The 22752-nt window shown below is 40.7% G+C and overlaps 1 long non-coding RNA gene across 50 annotated transcripts in view; it reads left to right on the plus strand.

Annotated features, from left to right (window-relative positions):
- The window catches only part of LOC104149902 (uncharacterized), a 132230-nt gene that overhangs the window by 19313 nt on the left and 90165 nt on the right, over nucleotides 1-22752 (plus strand). For 22 of the 50 annotated variants that reach the window (XR_011139998.1, XR_011140009.1, XR_011140004.1 and 19 more), the window contains 11 exons: nucleotides 1057-1131; nucleotides 1941-2020; nucleotides 2207-2356; nucleotides 3169-6589; nucleotides 7508-7576; nucleotides 8153-8474; nucleotides 9830-10260; nucleotides 10589-10760; nucleotides 13559-15797; nucleotides 18711-18925; nucleotides 19438-19511. This is a non-coding gene — a long non-coding RNA (uncharacterized lncRNA). Of the gene's footprint in view, nucleotides 1-1056; nucleotides 1132-1940; nucleotides 2021-2206; nucleotides 6590-7507; nucleotides 7577-8152; nucleotides 8475-9829; nucleotides 10261-10588; nucleotides 10761-13558; nucleotides 15798-17748; nucleotides 17873-18710; nucleotides 18926-19437; nucleotides 19512-21481; nucleotides 22222-22752 lie in introns of all 50 variants that reach the window. The other 28 variants (XR_011140002.1, XR_011140024.1, XR_011140029.1 and 25 more) reach the window with 17 other exon arrangements.

A 22752-nucleotide genomic window follows, 5' to 3' on the forward strand; every position in this document is an offset into this window, starting at 1 on the left:
CACGGATAAATTTTTTAGTTTGGAGTAAAGTACCTGGGAGCACCTTCCCTCCTTGACAGTCTGGATGAGAGCTCCCCCTCCTGTTTTAATCTATTTTAGGCTGTGGCCTTGGTTATGACCCGCACATCTGGATGGCTGGATTTTCCCCATATCAGACCCATCTCAGTATGCTCATTTTCCAGGTTGAATCCAGAGTAGCCCCGAGTTACCGTCTGTTCACAATAAGGAACTCACTCACTCATTTGTGCATAGCTTTTATTTCTGTCTCTGTTTAAAGAGTAGGCCCTGTGTAGAGAGATAACCCATATTGCCTAACACCAGACTATGTAGTCTTTGTTAAAAATGTCTTTCATTACAGAATGGGAACATTTCAAGATATTTTTGCATTCTATTTAAATGCTTATGTTTTTCAACGGCAACAAAAAAGGAGAAATTGGATTTTTTTTTTATTATTTTTCTTCTCTATTTTTCTCAACCTCTTAGGAGGAAGAAATAATTAAGAAAAAGACACAAGAAATGAGGGGAATGAGAATATTTGCACTGCATCACTAAAAAGTGCAACTCAGTTTCTTAAACACAGGGTTGATCATTTTATTATGGACCTTCCTTTCAATAACAACTTGTGGATAGAAACCCTAACATCCCCAAATTCATTTAGAACATGGTAGTATCTATTTCACTGCAAATCTGCTCCTTGAATCACTGAAATTATGCTTTTTTGTGAGAAATCTAGGCATACAGAAAATACAAATTGCCTATGGGTGGACAGGCCTGTGGGTGAAATGCCATCTCTTTACTTCTGAGCTTGGTGACGTTTCTGAGTGCCTGTCCAGCTGCCCCATGTAGTTTGTGGGCACTGTGTGTTGGAACTGGTTGGACTGGACTTAACGCTTCATACCAATAAAACCGTATATCACTTTTGTGAGAAGAGTGTAGTGAAGGGACAGGGGAGTTTTAATTTATCTAGTAAGTATTGCTAACATTCTTTGTGATAACAATATTAGGGAACTATTGACAGTCTATTTTCTTTGTTTTTTTTTTTTAATTTCATCTTAGAATTCTTCAACGAGAACAGAGTGTTTCATCCAGAATGAATGGCAAATTGCAAGTTACAATGCAGTGGAAGAAAAGGTGGAATTTTCCTTTCTAGACATGGCATTTGCTGGAAACCATAAAAATGAAATAACAAATTACAGAATGGAGATAATAGCATTTTAGAAAGCCACATTAAATTAGAACTGTTGAAGGCAAATTCTTTGTGGCTGCTAGCACCAATTTGCGGATAAAAAGTCAAGAAGATTTTTAAAGATCTGTTTCTTAATTAATTTAACATTTTCTTGTTGGTGTGCAGGGTTGCCAGTGTGAATAACTTACGTCTTTCTCATGGGCTGTCTCATTTGTTTAGCTTGGTGAAGTCATGTGGCTTGGTTTTCCTTCCTCAGACAGGTTTGAAGATATGGAGGCAGAATTAGCTGGAGTCCACTGGAGGGCAATCTAGCACCGTCTATCTGACCTCAGCTTGCTCTTCTATATGACCTTTTTTAAAGATTTTTGATCTGAACTCTAGGAACAGTTTACATTTCCATGTCCGTATTAGATCTGGAGTTCCATAAAGCAAGGCCAGCACTATATGTTTTTGCTCTCTCAGATATTACATCTTCTATTTATACTGTGTGTTTTTGTAGCCCATGATGTAATATGACAAAATTTCAGCCATGTGCATCACACATGCAAGTCCGAGTGCAGCTGGGTTGTGTAGCATGGCTGAGGTAATGTCAAGAAATTTCATATTATATTTAAAATGACACCTGTAAAAATAATCTTCAATTTGTAATTTAAATACTGTAATACTCAATTATGTGAACTGACAGGAAGCGTCCCAGTGGTTTTGGAAAATAACATTCTTTTATCCATCGAACCTTTGATGCATTTTTGCACAGCCATAATGGAAGTTCAGATCATGACCTTCTACTTCAAGAGAACAAAGTCAAGGAGGAATAAGATCGTCTCCTACAGAAAGGTAAAGTTCTCTCTCTACATATATATTTACTTTCTTGGAGTTAAATGTCAGCTATGCACGCTTTATCATTATCCAAGCCAAGGAGAACAGAAATCTGTAAATCTAGCTTCAGTTCTAATTGTGTGCCTTGCTTATCGCAGCACATGCATGTCATCTGTAAATATATATCCTGCTTTACTCCTACAGAAAGACTTCGAAGGTTTTCCTACAGTCTACATCAGTAGCAATCAGATTCTATTAATGTGGGAGTGAGGTTTGTGACTTGGCCATTGAAAAAGCTCAGAAGTCTTCCAGATGCAGGAATCAGCTTTGGAAATCTACTAAGCTATTTCTTAAGTATGTCTCTTTTGCTTATTTGGGAGGAGGGGAATGACAAGACATAGGCTTTGTGCATGTAGATTATGAATGTGATAGCCCTGGGATCTCTCCCATTGTAAATTACACCTTCTTCCCTAACTCCATGGCATTTCCCTTATCCAAGAGCTGTTTCTTAAAAATACTATCATTCTCACGAGCTTTACCCCCAGCCCCCGCCCCACTTGTACCTGTTATTGGCTTCTGCAAAATGTAAGAGATTTCTCTTATGTCCATTTCCATCATGTATTTTCAAAATACTGAGTGTGACTTCCAGAGAGTTGTGTTTTGTACCACTTAAATAAACTCTATTCTTTCCATTCAACTCTGGTAACCTGATACCACACAATAAATGCTAATAAGTTTCCTGCAGAGTAGTGCTCTTTAGACAGCTTATTTTTCATCCCTCCTTTCATGTTGTGCCCTTATTGATGACTCAGTCCATACCACAAGTGTTCTTAAAGAAGATAAAATGTAAATAAAAGTGAAAGATGCTGGTTAGATAAGGCACTCAGAAGGACAACAGGAAATGCTTCCTAGAGAACATTTTTTCTGTCTAAAAAGTTGTCCCTTTTAAGTTGTAGTTACTGGCTATTACTCTTTGTAGGAAGTTAAGGGCAAAATAAGGTATTAAATAATTTAAAAGAGGAAATTAATGCTCTAGGCTACTGTGAATCAAGGACATATGCCTTTACTGTCCATCTTATATGCTAGAGATATTGATTTATTTTGTAATGATAAAATGTTTTTCTAGTAATGTTAACTGTGTGTGAAATTCATTCACGGTATTGCAGCAATGGGAAGCCTCAGCCCTGCGAATATACCCAGAAGCATGCATGGAGAATTAGAAGTCAGAAGTGCAGAAGGACATTGGCTGGCATGGAGATACTCTGCCAGAGAAGCAGAGAGCGTGGTAACCACGTGCTATGGGGCACACACAGGATGATCGGAAGCTGTGGTCTTGTTCCTCATCTAAAGGACAGTCCATAACAGAGGGCATCTGGGGCTCCCCTTGCCCATATCATGGGCCTTCTCCTACCTTCTCGTGTAGCTTCCACGTACAGAGCTTGCTCCCTTTGAAACTGATCTGCTGATAATCCGCGCACCAGCTTCTGTGCATGCTGATCCCCAGAAGTGTTATCTTCCTCTGTATTGTGTAATGCTGCTGCATTGGGATGGGAGGAGGCAGCTGGGGGGTCACCTACGCAGTGGGAGATGTGGGTGCAGAATCATATGGGCTGCCCTCCAGGGCAGGAGACGGGCTCCTGGGGTGCAGAGACAGATGGGGTCTGCAGGAAGCACCAATCACTCTACGCTGAGGTGAGATTTGTTTGGTGTTGGTTTATTACTGCGTAAGGTTGACTGTGGTAGTGCCTTAGGGCCATGTGCTCAGTGAGAAGGCAGGGCTCAGAGGGAGAACAGTAGATGCTGCCTGCCCTGAAGAGCTTCCCGTGTTAATGCTCTAATGCAAAGAACGACACAGCTGGGCCTTTTTTAATGCTCGGTGAGGAAGGGGAGACCATCTCTCACTGCAACCTGCTTGCCTCACGCAAAAGACAACAGGAGGGAGGTGCTCTCCTCTTAAAAGTTTGTTTCAGTCTCACTTTTTGAAAGCGCAGGTCGCTGCAAAGTCCCACTATCATATGCCATCTGCTTGTTACAAATGTGCAGGTGAAATTATTGGTGCTTCAGCCTTGTTTCTGTGATGCAAATGTATGTATGTGCCAATTATTTATTTTGTTTTTGAACAGACATATTTAATTGTCTCCTATCCTTCCATGCTTCATACATTGAGCGTCTTCCTGGGATGTCAGTTCTTTGGATAAGAGTCATGTGCCTGCACCACACTGCTCTTGCGTGTGTTTAGATGTAAATTACCACGCTGTCAGGGAGAAAACCTAGGGAGGGCAATTGTCAGGTTCCATGTGGTGCAAATGTGTTTTCTGTTGAAACAGGATAAATGCAATGGCTGATATCGTGGAATTTTCCTGCTTTTTGTAGTCCATAACGGAGCACAGAGTAGTGTCCCTTGGTCCACTATTTCCAGACTTGATGGCCAGGCAGGCTTATGGATTTGCCCTGCTGCATAGGCTAGAGTCTTTTACCCATACATCCTATCAAAGCCCTTTTCTAGACAGTGATTTTAAAATCATCAGTCACTTCAGCCGTGTGCAGCATCAGATTAGAGCCGAGAGGAGCAGACTTCAAGTCTTCCCTCTGCTGTGATCACTTGAAGTGTTGTTCCTCTTCCAAACTTCAGGTGCGTAGTGCAAGTTATTTTGATTCTGTCTTTATGCCTGCACCTGCAAGGGGCATTTTTTCCCTATTGTTAGAGACCCATATTAGGGTAAGTAAGTTGGACATGACACTCTGCTTGTTATAGAGGGAGATTGAATCAGAAGTTTAGATTAGATTGCTGACTTTTATAATGCTGAAGGTGACAAACCAGTGAACACTGGATAATAACAAAAAGTCTGGAAGGATCGTTCTGCTAGGCTAATGGAGGAAGATCTCAATCAGAGCCCTAAAAATGCTTCTTTAATGGAAACAGTAACTGATCACAGTGGGGTTATTCCTGATTTATGCCAGTGTAAGAGAAGGACTAGTTCTCAGGTTTCCTTTAGCTAGATAATTTTTCAAGCTAGATAATTTTTCTCAAGGCACATTCATACCAATTTGGAGCTGAGTGCTTTACTCATTTGGATGAAGTATACATTTATTTTTAACCAGTAATCGTTAAAAATAAACTTTTCAGCAGTGAGCAGGCTGGGACGGACAGATGACTCACATGTGCTACTGGGAATGGGATGAATCAGCAACACCGTTTGATTTGTAGTGCAGTCCCTGTTCAAGCAGCTGTGTCTGCAGAGACTGAACATGTTCCATCTCACAGCTCTTTGCAGTTCTATCCCCTGCATGACTGGCAAACAGTGGTGGGGCTGGTCGCATTGTGAGGAGAGATTGGAGCTGACTAGAAGCTCCTGTACAGTTGGTTTTGCTTCTTTGGAGGGTCTCCAGGTACTCCTGGGAAGCAGCTGAGAAAATTGATTCTCTCTTTCCCTGTGAAAGGGTTGCAAGGGACGGGATCAAATACATGCTCTCCAAGGCAAGGAGAAGCTTCTTATCCAGTCTAGCTCATTATGATCTTGCAGAAGGACTTATGCAGTCCAGCTCTGGAAGTATTTCTAGCCCATGGTAGTAACATTTGCTTCTCAGGGCAAACTGACATGGCCCAGCAAGAGCTGGGTTAGAGGCTCATGCTTAGCTTTAGGGTGAAACAATGTGTTATGTGGCACCACATAAAGCTTTACAGAGCATCTTGGGAGCTGTAAACACATACTTGGGCTAAGTAGCAGGGCTAATCCCTTGGGTATAGACGGTACTGGTATGTCCATCCCACGTGAAGGTCTGGGACTTGCCTGGGTGGCACCAGCTCAGGGATCTCAGCACTGCACCAGCACAGTGTCAACCTATCCAGCCCCGTGATAAAACTGGTGAAGGTGCGAGGGCTTGACTGCTGATCTGAGCTGTGTTTGGTGGTGGCTACAAGATCAAATGATAGAATGCACATGTTCTCTGCTAATCCACCTGCACGTTATCTGAAGCCAGCTGTACCTCTGCTTGGCCGTTGTAAATGAGGATTGCCTTTTCACCTCCCAGCATTTCCCAGGCATTTCCAGGAAACAAAACATTCCAAGAAAAGGTGTGTCCACAGTCACAGAGTTATTATTGAACTATTAAAGCTATATTGAGTCTACAGATATACATATTTATGTCCTTCTTTTAGCCCAACTTTATATTTTTCAGGCCTTAAAGCTGCAGGTAATTTTTTATATTTGTTATTGAGAGCAGATGGGCCCAATTCCGATCATATTCTACTGAAGAAAGTCAGGGCTGCAAGAGGTCAAATGGTGAATGCTTTTCAATCTCCATTATTATTTCCTCTACTGAATTGCCCCAGCAGGTAGACTACAGTCGTTAATAGAGACCTTCAAAATATTTAAATCAAAACCTTCCTTGCACTCTCTTGGCTGCTTTCTTCCACTCTAGAAAACCACTCTGGCTACATTGTCACCTCAGCCTTCACCTGAGATCTGTGCTTTTGTCCTAACCTGCCAACTGTGGATGATGGGGAGATAGTAAGTCTACTTATGGTGCCGTCCAGCTCAGAAATAAAGCCCTGTTGGGGAATGTGTGACAAGGTGGGCCATAATGGTAAGTCTTGCAGATGCTCTGACTCTCTTTTTGGGCTTTACCTTGCCCCAGGGCTTGAGTTTGGTTCACATCACAGCCAGCTGCTTCTACTGACCTCTTTGCCTTTGTGCTGCAGTGGAGAAGGAGCACTCACAGCAGCCTTAAATGGGAGGTGACAAAAATAGTTGTGAGAGGGTTTAAGAAGCTGTGTTATTCTGAAATATGGGCCTGGCTATGACCAGTGGAAAAGGATCAGTGCTGGATGGGGAAGGCTACAAGTAAAAACCCTGTATGTAGGCCCAGCTCAGAAATGCCATCCTCAGTTTCCTAAATTGTGCTCCGAGGTGGTGCTGGGATGCATTCAGTTCTGTCACAGACCCAGTGGAAACATCAGCACGGAAGACCGGAGAGCTATGACAGGTTCTTCCCTATGCTTCAGGGGTCTTGGAAGGAGGATTATGGAGGAACGTGTGATTAATGCCCTCTCTCCGGGAGGAAGAAAACACAATTGTGCACTCTTTCCTAGTGCTGTCCATCATCTTCAATGATGCTCATGGGGAAACTTATTCCTTCACATGCAACATTTGCAGAACTAATTTCCAAAAAAATAGGAATGGTTTTAAATAAAGCAATATCGTTTGGCAATTATCTGCATGCTTTCATGTCTATTGATTTTCTCACTCAGCCAGGGAAAATTTTTTTTCTCTCTCCACAGAGAAACTTTTTAATACATCTGTTCTTTTTGCTGTGGGCCTTTTTGCACTGAAAATGCTCAGTGGGCAGACTATCTCTGTGTTTATAAGGCAAAGAATTGGAACATTAATTGGGAACATTTAATGAATGTGCGAGATTTGCTACCAGCTCTTGTCTTTTTTTCAGTCAGGCCCCGGTCTTTGCTGAGTGCTGCAAACTCTAAAGATTTCTTCTTTGTGTTTCTAGAGTTTCTAACTGAAACAAAACCCAGGCATGGAATGAAGCTCAAAAACACTTCCAGTTTGGAAAGGAGACGTAAGTAAATGCAATATCCTGGGACAGGAGTTTTCTAGTGTTCAAGAATACTAATAGTCTTGAAGACAGGCCTGCCAACTGGCTTTAGTGCCTTGGGTGTTAGGGCAGGCCTGTGTGCTTTCTCTCCAAACCAGTGGGTTTTAGGGGACTGTTAGAAAGCACCACTATTCAGAAACAGTGCCAAATCCAAAGCCATCGAATTCAGCACTTGCCACTTCATCCCTACCTCTAAATATTAAACTCCCATACTGTGCTTATGTAAAGCCATAATGTAAAATTACTGTGAGCTTATGCAGTGCTGACAGGATGGTTAACATTACACTCAGTCAGAAAATTCAATAGCTTGGGAAGGGCTCTTAAAAAGAGCTGCCTATCCCTTAGTTTATTCAGAAAGAAAGTACAAGCTAGCAGATAGAGTAAATGAGCAGAAGGGGAATGGCGATACATATCAGGGCCTCTGCATTGACTCATTGCAGTCTGAGGCAGGGCAATCATCATTTATAGTATGTTGGCAGCTGGTTTATTTAACAGTAGTTAGAATAAAAACATTATTGATCAGTTCATCTCCTGACACAGGATAGGATGCTCTGTCCATTTGAGAGAATACCAGTGCCCTGGGTTCAGATGCCAGCTCCTGCCATGGGCCTTCTCTGGGGCTGCGGAGGTTCCTGAGGCAGTTGTTCAAGGAAGAGGTTAAGAAGCCTTGGCTACTGAAAGATGGAGTCCCACCTTCAGGCACCTTCTTTTGTCAGTACAAGCATTTGCACAGATGTACATCAAACTGGAATGGGCGAACCAGTGCAAAATCCCTTTCTAACCATCCTCTGAATCCCTTCCTAGCTATTTTGCAGCTGGATCACCAGTGGAGTCTACCACAAACCTTTACAAACCTGGGCAGGTGAGTGGAAACGAGTGGCCTGAGAAAGGGGAAGGCTGAGCTACTTCTTTTGGCAGTAACAGTTGGCTTGAAGTGTTCGCTGAGCAACACAATATGAGTGTGCTTGGATCTCCTTTTAGTCTAATAGTGGTGATAGTCCAGCCTCACCTCATAGAAATGAAGTGGTCATGGATATATGATAGAACGTGGAGTGCTCAGATGCTGCAGGAATAGGGACACTCAGCTACATAGAAATATGGGTGTTGAAAGCTGCCTTTCAGGGCAAGCTAATAGGAAAGCTCTCACCACAAGGCTATTTTCTTTGGTAGATAAAGGACTATTGAGGGAGCAATCTGAGATATTCGTTAGGCTCTCACACAAATCTAGGGAGTCATTTCAGTTTGAGTAACACTGAAGATTAAATATTACAGTTCACTGAAGGGGCTCTGAGTGGCAGTGAAAAAAGCCAGAGTACAGTTAACTAAAATCTCACAGCGAAATACACAGCTCAGCATTTAATTAACCTCCTTCTCTGATGCCTCAGGAAAAAACAAAGTAATCTTGTTTCCTCCACCAGGCTTTCAGGCTCCTGTAGCACAATCATTTCTCCCTACAGCGTGAAGTGCAAAAGATATCACTGACGTCTTTTTTTACAATAGTGTGCAGGGATGACTAAAATGTATTCAAGGCATGCTGTTTTCCTCCATTGGGGTCAGATTGAGGCTAACCTCTGAACAGGCATTCAAGGAGAAAGGTACAAAGGATGTGATGTCCTAGTTCACCCTCCTTTCACTTGCAGAGGTGAGGCAGCTGCCCATCGCCCCCTGGCTGGAGTGGCAGCAGGCAGCTGAGACTCCTGCAACCTGAGCAAGGCTTTAGTCCCTCTCACCTGGGTGATATGCATGCTCAGTGTGGGGTTCTTTATAAATAGGGCGGGTTTGATCGGGTTTGTGAAATAAAAGCCTTTGCAGCAATGAGCTGCATTGCTCAGAATGGCTGGAGCAAAAAGTATTTATTAAAGAAAACGCATTGACTTTTGCAAGGAAAACCTTTGGCTTTTTCTCACAAAGCTGAGACGTCTTCCATTTGAAAACACCGTTCAGGTGTTGTGTGAGATTTGTAATTGGGGTGCTTCACACTCCATTTTCTGATTGCGTGGGCTGCCTGCACCATGGCTACCTTCTGCAGGGTGTTGTGGGAGTCTGACAGAGGCAGGAGCTTTTGGGGGTGGTACAGGCTCATGACTGGCAGAGAGCAGTGGCATTCAGAAGTCACATGAAAATCTTCTTTTTGAAATTCAAGTTTTTAACTGTGGTCACTGTCTTTTATCTGAAAAATAAACCTCTCCTCTGCCTTTATTTTGGTCTCATTTTCAGGTAAAAGTTTTTGTGTTGTTTCTAAATCCATTCAAGAGATATTGAGAAAAATATCCTGATTTTCTGATTAAAAAATAACAAATGGAAATTTTTGATCCATTCACCTGAAAAGTCTTTCACTGTGTGGAAGAGCTAGTATTGAAGGGTGAGAGCTGCCTTTACAGTGTCTCAAGGAATCCCTTTGAATCCCAACTATATGGATCTCTGGAGTTGCAGCCAGGACTCCAAATTTTTACAGAAGACCTATTCTGAGAGGGGGCAATTCAATGTTAGAGCAACGGCCATCCACGCCAGCGGTGATGCCAGAGGAGAACTCTTCTGGCACCGGGAAGTCATAAATAGGAGTTCCACAAATGCATAAATTAATTTGAAGGCAACACCACTACTCCACTGAGTACTACGCCATTTCTTTCATGCTTTCAGTGTCACAGGTGAGTCTTTTGAAGGACAGAGTCCAGTTTTCCCTCTTTAAATGCTAGCCATTTGCCAGCATTGTTTGTTGCTACCGCTGGCCTCAGCAGGCCTCAGCAAGGTGAAAGGTCCTTGTTCCCCCAGAGGACTGACACATTATGATGGCTTCATTTGATTAAAAGGGGATGTTGATCATTAGTTATGACCCAAATTTCTTTTCTTTGGCAATCATTCAAAGTGTTCCCAGATGCCCACGAGGCTGTTGTTACCTGCAAATAAAACATATCTTTATAACAAGGACATTAATGTTAATGAACAATATCAAAATGTGCCATGTGCCTTTCCCAGGCCTTTTTTGCATTTTGATGGATTGAACGATGGAAGAGAAACATATGCTTTCCAGATTTGAATCCAAAGAGCTCACTAATTCAGAGTCCATGCTCCTTCAAGCTGCAGCCAAGCAGAGAATAAATTGCTTAGTATTTGTCATCCACTTGGGATTAATTATTGAGTTTTAGAGGTAAGTAGCTGCACCGGTGAAGGTTACCAGTTTGTTCTTTAACATCTAGTTAGAGCATTGAGGGAGCTAGGAGGGGGGAGCTGGCCAAGCACAAATAACTTGGATATTTTTGTCCAAAGTAAACTGGGCAACAATAAAGAAGGTCAAATGTTCAGCTCAACAAATAGTATGAATGTATGCACTTTTGCTGGTGATTAGTACAATTGTATGAGGAATGGGTACTCCCTTTAGGTTAACATTAAAGAGCACTAACAGAGCAACAGGAAAAGTCTTTGGTTTTTTTATAGCTAGTGCCATAGCTGACCTGGAGCTGGTACCGGCTTGGAAAATATGAGTATTGTTTCCTGAAGGACTGCTGTCAACCTTGAGCGTTAGACTTGCAAGAAAGGAATCTTCCATCTGTCAGACAGGACAGGGTTAGGACACTGGTCTCCAGAGTCCCCCTTTGATTATGTGATGATGTTTTAAGGAAATTAGCTGATGTCTGCGATAGGGAAAGAACTGGATCTGAGTTAGAAAATTAGGCAGGTTTTTCTTTCATTAAACACACATCTTAGCAGGAAGTTGAAAAGATAAGGTCGAGAGAGTAGGATTGTGCCAGGGGTGACTGTGGAAAGGTGATGGATTAAAATATAGTCAGATTTAGCTATTTTTAAGATGAAATGAGGCACTTGAAAAATGAGTTAATTAATCATAATGTCATAGCAAAGAGCATTTCCAGCGATACAAAAAGTAGCTTTTCGTATTTGCTGTGGTCACAAGTTGCAAATATTATAGCCCTTTGCTTTCTTTGGTCCTTCAGAAATATTAATGTGGGAATAGGTGAGGTCAGCAGGGAAGCCATGATGGTTTATAAGTTTTCAAACAATTTTTTTGCAGTGGTGTCTGCATTAGCATTTTGACTTGAAGCAACACTGTGCTTTTGAAGAGACTCCTCAGATTGTCCCCTTTGCTGCATGCTATGTCCATCCACAGAGCAGGATTAGCGTGCATCAAATAGATTGCTTTTAGAGGAGACTAGACTGAAACCTCTGCTCCAGCTTTGTAGCAAATCTGCTTTCCTAACCTTAAGGGAAACATAGGGATCCAGACCAGTCACTGGTCCGTCACATAGCTTCAGACCACATGTGCGGTAGGGAAGTTTTGTCCATGGAGCCAGACTCAATCTAATCCCAAGTAACCCCATAAACTGCATAAAATAAAGACGCAGAGGTCTCAATACCAATTAATTTATGCTTTATACTGCACATTTAACTCAATACCCTCCCCCTCTCCTTTTTACTCCTTGTGACTTGAGGCTTTTGGCAACGTCCTTGTGGCTTCCTCTCCAAAGCCAGCTGTGCTCAACTAGTGATAGTGAAGCCACTAAGACCTACTTCAGCAGTCCAGGAATCAGTCCCCGCTTGATTGTAGTGGTATCTTGTTATAATATGCTTGTGCTTGTGACCTGTGGAGGCTGAAGTGGAGCAAGGGCAGTTGTTTGTTTTAATGTGTAACAATGGGGTAGTGTGCACCTTCTTTTAGAGTGCAGTGATACAGGAAACTATTAGGCCAGAGCACCTGCATCCAGCCTTGGACACTGAGAAGAGTGGTAATTCAAGGCCCAGTTCTGTTTTTTGAGATGTTATATGTGGTCAGTGCTCGTTTAATTTCTACCTCATTTCAATTTGAACTTCTTAGTAGAGACAATGGCTTCAACTGAACTCCATGCAGGCTCATGGCAAGAGTACAAATTCAGCAGCATTTGCTCTAAGGAGCATGTGTCTTCAGGAAATGTAAAGGCTCATGCTGCCTTACAAAGAAAAATTCCCACGTTGTAATCAGAACTTTAATTTCAACCATCACATTTTTTTTTTCTTTTGATCAAATTGCAGGTGGACTGAATTTGCTATCATCACAAAAATGAGACATTTAATAGATCTTTTGAAGCATATTAGCTATTTATTTTCGCTATATTTAAAACTTTAAGAAGATTCCCTGGAGGAAATTGCAAATGAAGTCAGCAAAAGTGTAGCCATATACTGAAGTTGGTGAAGCTCTGCTGATCCAAGGATCTGACCCAATTAACAGAGAAGAGCCCTCAGCCAGCCCTACGCAGGATTTAAAAAAAAAAAGAGAGAGAAAAAAAAAAGAAAAACATAACAAACTCCCCTCCTGTTTTACTCTTGCAATTCTACCTCCAGGTTTAATTTTTCTCCCTCACTAGCTGTGCTCTAGAAGGCATGAGGCTTGCAATCACATCTTTTTTAATACTTTCTTGAAAATAATTGAATTGCCTATTTTAGTTTGCACTTGCTCTTTTCTACTAGCATTGCGTTGTATGCGAGGTGAGATAAATAAGACACTGGACAATAAGCACTATTCACTTGTGACAACTTGTCAGATGTGGTCTCATTTGCCTACCCTACTTCCTATAGCACTTACGCCCAGAAAACCAATGTATTCACAGTTTGTAGGAGTTTGGAGAGATGCATCAAGAGTCTTACAAAACACCGCTCAGCATATCGTTGCCTCTATTAAGGAGCAAAGAAGAGGGTAGTTTTAGATTGTGTTGCGCTCTCTCTCTCTTTGAAAAGACCCAAATAGTTATGTCAGTCATTGCTTCTCTCCTCCCTCTTCCCCTGAAGTTCTTTATCAGAGCTTGCAAATAAAACTACTGTAAGTCAAGTGATCTCTGAACTGCTCGATCTGCAGAGGAATCTGCAGCGGACCTGCTGCAGAAGAGAAACACTTTCTTTACCTGCTGTAATAACAAAATTACACATATTAATTTTTGATTTTCTGCAATACAATTTCAGGCTTTATTGCCATCATGTTATGAGACAGAATTGGGGTGTCTGTAACATCAGATACGGTAAGCTATTTTTCTCTGTGAAGCAGCATTCGGTATTCAGCCACCATGCCACAATTCTCTGTTGACTGAGCCCAAGCCTGGATGACCAATTCCTAAATCAGCTTCACAGATATAAATCGTTACTTTCCATTGCAAAGAAGGTTTTCTGTTGTTCCGAAGAGGCAGGAAGCTACAGTTTTCTGACTATTGTGCATCACTTATTAGAGAGCTTTTATTTGTTGTGCCAGCTGTCAATACCGAACTACCTGATTTTGTATTTATTAGATACGTAACTCACTTCCCACGGTTATGTTAACAGAGTGGATATCTTTAAGGATTTATTTATCTTCTGTATGTGATCAAAGGGTGCAACTTTAGTGAAGGAGAGGAGGCGAGAAAAGTTTTGATGTTTCTGAGTTCCTGAGTGCTAACTGTGAGCTCAAGGACCAATTATTTTCCTATTATCCCGTCTCTACATTAGAAGTAATATTTACTGAAGGCAAATAAGTTGCCTCAAGCTTATATTAGTGGAAATAATATTAAAATGTCGTGCATGCTACTGACTTCCTCACCACGATGAATGTGGGCACATAATTGAATACAGTCTGATTTTTCAGTGAGCCAGTTCAACTGGAAATACACGTACTCTTGGTTCATCTGGGCTCACTGTGGGGGAGAATATGCTGGCTTAAATATCAGCTACATCAGACAGTCTTGAAGTAGTACCACCTATCCCTTGACTGAGGCAGGGTAACAGCACTAATGAAATATGTTGCACTAGCTCAGGTGAGGAGTGACATCTGCTAAATTTCCAAAAGTTTTCACTTGATTTTGTTCACATGCCAAAAAAAATACTGAAGCAAGAATTAGGTTTTCAGTCTTGGCTTTATAAAGTGAAAAAGATAAATCTTTGATAATAATCAGTTTCTTGAGGAACATTTAGCAGAGAAACTACAGCAGACATGAGTGAAAGGCTACAAGTTGGGAGATATATTTCTAATTGCTACAGATGAAGTTTAAAGTGTTGTCAAGGAAAAGCAAGGTTGTTCCCAATATCAGGGTTAAATATCATTTAAAAGATTACAGAATGATTTTGGGCCTCAGCGACAAAAATTAATCTTTTTTTTTTGTAGGAGTAAATTTCATATATCATTTTTGTAGTAAGATTTGCTCTCTAGAAAGAGTTTTACCTCATGAGCAGCAGAGTGTATAACTGTAAGTTAGGGAGCTGCCAGCAATTAGTCACCAGAAGATAAAAGGTGTGGAAGCTGTTTATCCAGGGAGATAAAACTCTATTCCATCTCACAGAGGATAGAGGCAGTCTGGAAAGGCATGACAGAGAGACTGTGAAGGAGCTCAGATCTGTTTCCAGTTAGTTAAAGAAGAGTCCATCACCTTATCCATTTATAGATTATCTGTTTATCAAGTTTCACTAACATTGGATTTTGCCTCGACTTTTTGCAGAGAATCTCCTATTGGATCCCTTACATATTAGTTTAAGAAGCCTACATTTATGGGGAGCCTGTTTCTTAACAAACTGTGCTTTCACACTGTTTTCATATTGCTTGAGTATTCTCCAGACATGGAATAAATGTCATGAGAAAGTTGTCAGCTACAGCCATGAGAGAAGTCCTCATGATCTTTGAACAGCTGGCTTACTTTACTGAAAATGCAGTTGGGGATTTCCATAGGAAGGAAAAGGGTATGTTCATGCTTAGGCATACAGACTTCGACATCTTCCAAAGGCAGGGTCAGTCATCACACAATATGACCATAAATAGCACAATAGGGTTCAGAAGCTGAAGGACAAGGTGAATAAAAAAATACTAGCAAACCCTCATGTTTGGTGTGCTAAAAAACCTATTTCTAAGATAGGTAATTTTTCAAGGGGTAGCTCAGCTGCTGCTTCTACATCCTCAGAAAAGCATGCAGAGATGTTAGCAGAAATGCACAACCACATCTGTGCAAGGAATTAATCATGTGGGGGTTCATGTGTCCAAACTGGACATCCGAAGTAAGCTCGTATGCGATAATGTGAACATGAGCAGATGACTTCTGGGTTCAGTTTCCATTTGATTTACAATGGGATTTCCCCCAGCTTTTGTCTTTGAATAGGAACATAATGCCTTTCTTACTGGCTCAACCTTGCAGTTTCTTCAGACCAACATGCTGAGTTTGATGAGCATCAGAGGCTTCAAGACGAGGTACATGAAACCCCACAGTCAGCAGAGATAAACTATTTATCACATGTGACAGTCCCTTAATCTCAAATAGCTGGAGATTAATCCCTGGCAGATGAGGATTTATCACCTTAGCAATGTATGGTTTAGCTTTAGCTGTTACACCTTTGGTTAACTATTGGGTTCTTTTGAGCAGCCAGGCCATCTTTCTTGTCCAGTCCAAACTTGCTACATCTTTGTTCTTAATGAGATCAGATGATATGAGTAGTCTGTATTGCATCAAAACCCATTGCCTTTTTTCAGTGTTGAGTTGGTCATTTTCCCTATTCCTCCTTTGCTCTGCTTATCAGGCAGCAAAAGCTTGCTCTTGGGGCCTGTCTACAGGGCAGTGGAAAAATCTGAACTCTTCTTCTTTAAACTCTTCTCCTTTAATTCCAGGTAGGATAAAAATGTTCTCTGGCTGGGCATTACAGGTTTTTAATACATATTCTGCAGTTAGATCAACAGAAATCCACTGTTAAAAAAAGAACTTTCTTTCTCTTCATGAGGAACAACTTTCTGCCTGTTTTTATTTACTGCACTTTTGGCTGTTAAATAACGATAAAGTATTAATAAAGTGCTTTGAACTTTACAGGGAAAGTGAGCATTAGTCATATATTCTTCCTCAAAGACAAACAACTTCAGGCACAAGGATGAAATGTGGTTAGTTTCAACTCATTCCACAAGTCATTAGCAAAGCTGATGAAGACGGTGAGGGACCTATAGCAGTTTACACCAGGTGGAGTGATTTAGTTCATGTCTTTTTTTACTGCTTGCTGGACCATAATTTATGCCATTGAAGTGGAATGAAATGGCAAATGCTCTACTAAAATAAGATCATCATCCTCCTTTTAGGTAATAATAAGTGTGTATATTTGGGCATTTATTTAATAAGTTCTATCTCTCATTTTTCATATGCAGTAGGAACATGATGTGTATTTTTAGTGGAAAGACTTCTGTGACCACAGTCTTTATTTGTAGCATGTCACCTAGGAGGTCTAATTGTGGATTGGCAACCCAGTGTGCTAGATGCTGTAGAAACACTCAGCGGTAGAAATGGCATATCTCAGAGGGTTTATAGTCTAGTTATTGCACAAGGGATGGTAGATAGAAATAAACAGAAAGGTGGAAGTTTGTGGAAGGCCGCGACAATATTGCCCAGCATGATGGGCAGTCTGGCACACCTCTCTAATCTATTGAGGTGGTCTAGGAACTTTTTTTCGTGCAGCAGTCACTAGAGAAGATGTAGGAGCGAAGGTTTTTGAGTAAGGAGTCTTTGATGCAGATGCTCGTGGGTAGCTAACGGGAGTCCTATAGGATGCATTATTTGATGCTTACTGCAGGTTAGCAAGTTTTACAGGTATGACATTTTCTTTTTCCAGGTTCTGCCACCTTTCAAATGCAAAGAGCTTAGCATTGTGCAGGGCCATATGGGTCTCTGAGAGGCTGAAGCTTGCTGTGGAAGATGGTCTCTTTCTGCGTTCTCTCAGGGACCTCTGCTGTTCTTTGCACAACAAAACCGAATCACTCAGATGCTTCTGTATATTTTTCCTTTCTTTAAAGAATCTAACAAAAGATGTTTATTTTACCCCAGTATGCCATTGAATCTGCAATTCAGCTGATATTCTTTGTTCAAAGATGACTGCATTAGGAGTTTCTTCTACATGTTGTTCCAAATCAAAGTTTAAATAAAAAAATGCAATTGTATTTTTAAATGCAAATTTGGAATTCTGATACTTGCAAACCAAAAGAACAGCGCTGAAAGCAGAAATATAACAAAATGTTTGGCAAAGTCTTCACAGAAGCTTAGTTTATCCATTAAACGCTGAAACTGCAGTAAAATCTAAATTAAAAAGGAAAAAAAAACAATTTCTGCATTTTTTATTGTTCTACTACTGAAAACTGGTAATAGTAATTCACTTCTGTCATTTCTCAGTTTTTAACCTCTTGGGTCTTGTTAATGGATTTTGGTCTAAGCAAAAGGAATCAAAATAGATGTACACTGAGTTACGACAGGCATTTCCGCACAGTGATCATAACGTCGGTTGTCTGTTTTGAGGGTAAATCGTTCTTGATCTCTTTTCCTTCTCCTAATCTTTTGGCATAGGATATTTGCTACCTGAGTAGCTTGAATTTGTTCTCAGCGCTACTGTTTTGTCCAAGGTCACTGATTTTCACCATGTACCCCAAGGTTAGACTGTTGCTCGCAGCTAACTTAATGGACAACAAATGTCACCAGCAGGCCAGTCAAACTTTCAAGGGTGCAGCCGTACACAGAGTGTTTAAGTCCTGTGTTCAGATATGTCTCTAGCCCTCTGGAGTTTAGGGCCGTCATGTCTACTCTGTAAGCTGAGTTGTCACCACAGCATAAGCAGTTATACCTGCCGTAGCAGTATTCGAAATCAGGCAGAGGTAGTAACATTACTAGCCCTGCAAGCAGAATGAATTCCTGGCAGCGGGTAGAGTGCATAAACAAACACAAAACTGTGCTGCAAGTGGTCTTGAGCTGTTGGCACCCTCATTCCTCACAGGCAGGCTGCTTCAGAGGTGTGCGTGTGGTCAGCAGTCACTACTCTGCAGTGCCCAAAGCCAGAGTCCTTTAATGTCTACCTCACTGCTGAAAACATCCCTGAAAGAGACATGACAGCTTGTGTTCAAAACTGAAGTAGAAATTAAAATCAGAGACGTTCCTCAGCTTTAAGCGCATCCTACAAACTTGCTCTGACCTTCCTCTTTGACCCTCCATGCTCAATTCCCTAGAGTGGGACTGCTCCTTGGTCCCATCACATTATTTGTATTATGTTTTTTTTTAAAATGTAGTTTTTGCTCGTGGGACTCATCATTTCATTGATAAGCCATTTCCTTTCAAAAGCCTAAGAGTATCTTCTCCTTGTTCAGTGAATGGAGTACAGGTGCAAGGTACCAGGATCGAAGCTGCGCAGGTACGGACTAGCAGGATGGCCTCATGTCGGTTGTGTGCAGTGTCCATAGCTCCGCCACAAACCAAACTCTGGGCTCAGATGTGATTAAGAAATGAGAAGACTTGCTTTTAAATCAGAGCACCAAGTGCTGCTAATGTAAAATGAAAGTAGGAATGAAAAGAAACAAGCCACGTAAGTATGGGAATATATTTAATTTATCATGGCAGGTCTATAGTTTGGCTCTAATCCCTTGTTTGAAAATCAAAACCAGACTACTAGAACCCCACCTGCCAGAGTCAATCTGTTTCATAATTACCTGTGGGTTGCTATTTTTGTTTACCCTAATAGCGCAGTACATACTGCTTCTCCCTTTGTTTATGACCTATTTAAGCGATGCAAATGTCTTGAAGAAATTGTGTTTTTAATAGTGCTCCAGTGACTACCTTCTTTCACCTCCCAAAATAGAAGCCAATGGATCAGCCCTCCAGCATCAGCAATATTAGAGGGGGAAAAAAATTTTAGCATGCTGCCAAGCCTGATGTTTATAATGGTCTTCAATTTTTAGTTGCTGCAAGTGATTAGAAAACATTGGGGATTTTATTTCCTTTTTCTATACAGAGAGCTCATTTTTGTACAGAAAGGTCCAACAGTCAGATGAGTTACTTGTAAAAGCTTAAAGTGTGATTATCATTGCTCCTTTCTAGATACTTTAGAGAGGAAGAAGAGACAAAGAACTCTTTCCCCTTCCAGGCAATCCTGCAAACGGGAGGTTCATGAGGTAGGAGCAAAACTGATTCATATACTGGTAGGAGACGTACCTTGGTTGGGCCCCCTGCATATGTGTGCTCAAAGGTTAGAATTGGCTCCATCTCCTTTCATTATATACTGTGAATCCCAGGCTGATTTTACCACTTGTTGGAGAGAGAAATTCATTCCTCTCCTGGGCTTGGCTGTGTCTCACAGTACTTTAGCACGTAAGTAGTAATGCAGTTAGAAAGAAATACACTGCTTTACACAGCTCATGGTTGCAGGAGATACTCACATCCTCCTGCTCCCTTTTTTAACTCAAGGACCTTTCAGTGCCAACCTGAAGGCAGTGATTTTCACATGTTGAAGAGGAAGTCTGTTTAGGTGAGCAGTGACCCTGGAGATCTACAGGGTCACACAATTGCACAAAACTGAGCTTGATGCCCTGTGAAAATCTGGTAAAATAAACCCATTTGCAAGAGAGGAAAGGGAACTTCTGAGAGATTTGGGCTACAGGTGACTTCACAAAAATCCAGATTATGACAGCTAAAAAGGAGAAATGTTTGTGTGCAAGGAACATTGTGAAACCTCTCATCATAGCTGCTTTTGTATCTGTGTTGGATGAGGTAATTACGAGCCTAGCCCAAAGCACTTTGCATGCTAAAATAGCTCTTTTCCCTTTGGAAAATCTTACTGAAATGCTACCATCTGTAAACAAAGTAAAATAACCCAAATTGCAGCTCTGAGAAGCTATTATCTTGGGATTTGGTCACTTCAGGTCAGTCAAAGACCTGCATTACGTCTTGGTTAAGGTGATGTAACCATCATTTTAGTATCTAAGTGACTTCCAGGTAAAGTAATACTAATAAGCTAATAGTCAGGTTTTAGAGAGTCTCTACCACTTCTCTGTTTTGAGGAGTCAGGCATTTTTGTGAGAATCAGAAGGCTCAGATGATTTCTTTTATCCTTTTTAATAGCTGTGCTTTTTGAAGGTGGCCTTTCATGAGGTTTACTTAACAAAAAACTTAGCAGTTGCTGTTTATGAAAACAGGAGGGAGCTGAAGAGCCCTTAGCATTTCATAATAGCAGGACTCATCTCCGAGTGGCCAAATGAGGGCTGGGCTTCAGAGGTCGTTTTTGAGATTCTATTTTAGAAAACATTGCCTTGACACTTTCAACTGCTTTTAAATGGGACACACCCCAAAATAAGTTAAATCTCATGATAGTTTGATAAAGGATACAAAAAAATCGATTTCAGTTCAGTGCCTAGCAGACACGTATTTTTCTGGTGAAAAAACAAAATCACACTTGGAAACGGCACTGTCCATCTCTCCACACAGAAAGTAATAGGAATTTCCACCAGCTTTAACTGGAATGAAAGATTCTTTCAAGCCGAAGGGAAAACTTTACAGTCTAACATTTTAATGGGTTGTACCAATTCATGCTTGATGAAATCTGATCATCTAATTCTGTGTTTTAACTTTATAGATAAACTCCTCTAATTTGGACTTAGGAATCAGCCAGGATATAATCAATTTTATTAATCTCTGAGTTTTAAAAGATTGTGAAAATTATATTTGAACTTGCAATTGTAAATGATCATTTACTTTTTTCTTTCCATCTAAAATCAATTTAAAAATGCCATTATTAATAAGAGAAATTTTACAGAGGGATAGTTGAAAACATATGAAACGTAGCACTTGTAGACAACTGGTATCCTTACTTGAAGTCTTATCTGGCAAGCTATCAGAACCGAATGTTATAAAATCATATTTTATTTATAAATCTGTTATGAATCGTGACTTGTGTAGCCAATCTAGTAAGAAAAAAGAACAATTAAAATACAAGATCACTTTCTGCTGCTAGTGGAAAGATTTGCATCAATAAAATGGGAAGAAATATAGGGAAATAAGCATAAATATGCATAATCAACATTCATTAAAAATAAAATCAAATTCCTTCAGTCTTAATTATCTTCACTATATTTCTTACCTCTGGCAGATTTTCTTAGTCTTGGAAGCTGTAAGGAGAGAGACTTTCACTTTTTAAGAAGAGTGATAAATCTGAAATCAACAACTGTTAGTATGATTGGTAGTTTGCTGGAAGAAAATGCCTTTTGTGCAGCATCTTGTCCAAGATTCAATCAGGCTTCAAACCAAAGAATTCCAGTTAAACAGTTCTCATGGATTTTCAGCAATGAGCAAGCTGGGGTGGGTGGGGAAATATTTACCAGTGTCTCTAAGGCTCTTGAACTTTATTTTCCTTTGCATAGTCAATTTACTGATCTCAGTTATGATTATGATTCTCAGTATATGGCTTCTTCACTCATAAACAGTTGATGCAATGTGTGGCAGAGCATAGACTGAGGAGGTGAGCTGTGCTATTCCCACTTGATTACCTGTGTCAAGTCACACGTCAATAAAAGATGAACAAACTCTCCTTAAAATATTCAGAATGAGGGGCCAGGCTCTCAAAAGGTTTAAACATTTTAGCTCCATTGACCTCAGGATATAGGGAGTATGGAAACGTGTATCGAAACGTAAGGGAGAGACCAAGGGCAAAGATGGATACTTCAGCTCTCATCATGTTAAAATTAGCTTTTTATCATTAGTTAAAATTGGGTGCATTGCTGGAAGATACGGTTTGAGTGCACCATGATGAAGAAAGAGTGAGGAAAGTCCGTGAATCTCTGTATGACTGAACTGTGTATCTATCGTCATTTTCCAGGACTTGACACTGATGTAAGTGTAACCAAAATGCACCTTTTTTTCAGCTTACATTTAGTAGTTTGTCCTAATTTGGATATATCCATTTTGATATTTGATTTCAGGTTGATATTCTAAATGAGAAAAAACAAACAAAAAGTCCAACCCAGGTTAGATAGGGTGGTTGATTTCAAGGTGTATTTTTGTCGGTGTGGTACTGACCACTTCCACAGAGTCAAGCTTCCCTTCTTCTGTCAAAAATCAGGGCTCAGTTTCCACCCTGGATCCTTCATGCATTTTCTGGCCAGACAATATCTGGTTATATGCCCTCTTGTGCATGTGTCACTGTTCTGAAATGATGATTGCATATTTATATGGTAAAGCAGAATAATTTGCACAGAAATATGTGTAACAACTGCAGCTCCTACATCCTAGGGAGAGAAAGATACTTTTCTAGAAAACAGCACAGAAAAGAACCAAACCTACCAACCTTTATATTTGTCATCCATATATCCAATTTTCCTTAATTCTTTTCTTGCCATCTAATTTATCTACTCAGGCTAGAAA

Source organism: Struthio camelus, chromosome 3 (assembly GCF_040807025.1).
Source record: "Struthio camelus isolate bStrCam1 chromosome 3, bStrCam1.hap1, whole genome shotgun sequence".
In the NCBI taxonomy this organism is placed as follows: domain Eukaryota; kingdom Metazoa; phylum Chordata; class Aves; order Struthioniformes; family Struthionidae; genus Struthio; species Struthio camelus.